We start from the raw sequence: 1,891 nt of genomic DNA on the forward strand, positions 1-1,891 counted from the left end.
TTTGTTAGCTCTCTCGTTCGCGGTTGGAGAACCCCCTTTTTTTTGGAAGGGGCAGAATGTCATGCCCCACTGGCATGCCTACTTACTTGCATGCATTACCTTGTATTGTTTGTCATGTCTCCCATACTGGGAATGGTTCATTCGTCAATATACCTTTATTCATGAACATTGCCTGACAATCGACGTACCTTTGCACTGACTCTGACACAATTCCTTGTCCTGCCTTGCGCCAACACCTGAGTACCCTTCCCTGTCCAGTCCGGGGTCCTAACAGTTTGACGACTCAGCCCCTTACTCACCTGTTGGTTCTGTGAAAGAAGTTCTTGTCCGCGCTTACGTCATCCCCGTTCGCGTTTTCCACTCGCTTTTCCAAGCTTCGCGAATTTTCTCTTCGCTTCTCGAATTTTCTCCTCGCTTCTTTCTCCCTCTCCTTCATCAACACCGTATCTCCCCGGTGTCTGGTGTTCTCTGTCGATACCTGTCGACTTCCTGGGGTATTTCTTGTGCGTACATACGGCTGGGGAACTCCCCCACTCGATTGCGCAATCCGTGCGTCTTCTTGCGTCATTTTCGCACTACCACAACTTCGACTCTCGAAGGTAGTCCTGTGACTCTCTCCCTCTCCCTCTCACACGCACACTCTGTCTGTGTTGGTACTTCTACCATTCCTGCTTCTATCGCATCCGGCGGCATCCATCCATCACAAGGGAAGACAAACTAAAAAAAAAAAAAAGAAAAAATTCGCTGGGGAAAAATTTCACCTGGGGAATTCCCGATTACGCAATACTGCATCATCTCCGCTTCGGCTAATTGCGTAATTCCCTTCTGGTTTTTCTATTTAAGCAAAACCCTTTTTCTGATTTTCAATCAGTCTTCATTTCTTCATTTTTCTCTTTTCTCAAGTCTTCATTTTCCAAGTTCATTTCTCAAGTCTTTCTTCTCTCTTGCCTTCTTCCTCTTGTCCCTTTTCTCTTCTTGCCCCTAGCACGAGTTTAGACTCCCTCTTGCTATCTCACCTCTCCTCCTCTTGGCCTTCGCTATGAGTACTTCGTCTGTTCCCGGCGTCCAAACGCGCGCTGCCGCCGCTGCGTCTACGCCAAATCCTGCCCCTTCGGCAACTCCTGCCTCTTCGGCAACTCCTGCCCCTTCGGCAACCTCCTCTGCTCCTCCAGCAGCTACCAATCAATCCTCGTCCTCCGCCCCTCCGGCAATTCCCTCTCAACTTCCCAGTCAATCGTCATCGTCTGCCTCTCCGGCAGTTCCCGCCACTCCGGCAATTTCCTCCTCTCAGCCACCCATCCAACTCCCTTCCGCTCCGGTTCCTTCCACGCTATCCCTCTCAGCTGACCAACTGGCCGCAATTTTCGCTCAAGCCATTGCCCAGCATCAGTCCTCCATCCAACCCGTTGTTGTTGCTCTCTGCGTCCTCAGCTCACCCTGCCGGAATTCTTCACTGGCAAGGATCCTTCCAAGACCAGAGACTTTCTGCTTCAGATCAGACGCTATGTCGGCAATTTCCCCGATCTGCCCGACCACCAGCGAATTAGTACTGTGATCGACCGTACTCGTGAAACCGCGTTCACTTGGTGTAACACAGTTGCTTCTGACCCTTCTGCTCCTCTTTCCTTTGATGAGTTTCTTTCCCTTCTAGAGAGACGTTTCGGAGATCCAAATGCCGCGTTTCGCGCAAATGGTCTGCTTCTTGGTCTGCTTCTTGGCCTCACTCCCTCCGGCCGCACAATCGATGAGCTGTTTACCTTCGTCCGCTCCATTCGCGACCAAGGCTGCACTCTGGGCACCGACGCCTTCTTCCACGTCGTCGAATCCCTCTTGCCCGATCGTCTCCAACTCGAGTCTCGTCATCTCCGTGCCAACCACGACCTCTCTCTCG

Source organism: Capsaspora owczarzaki (assembly GCF_000151315.2).
Source record: "Capsaspora owczarzaki ATCC 30864 unplaced genomic scaffold supercont2.14, whole genome shotgun sequence".
Classification (NCBI taxonomy): domain Eukaryota; class Filasterea; order Ministeriida; family Capsasporidae; genus Capsaspora; species Capsaspora owczarzaki.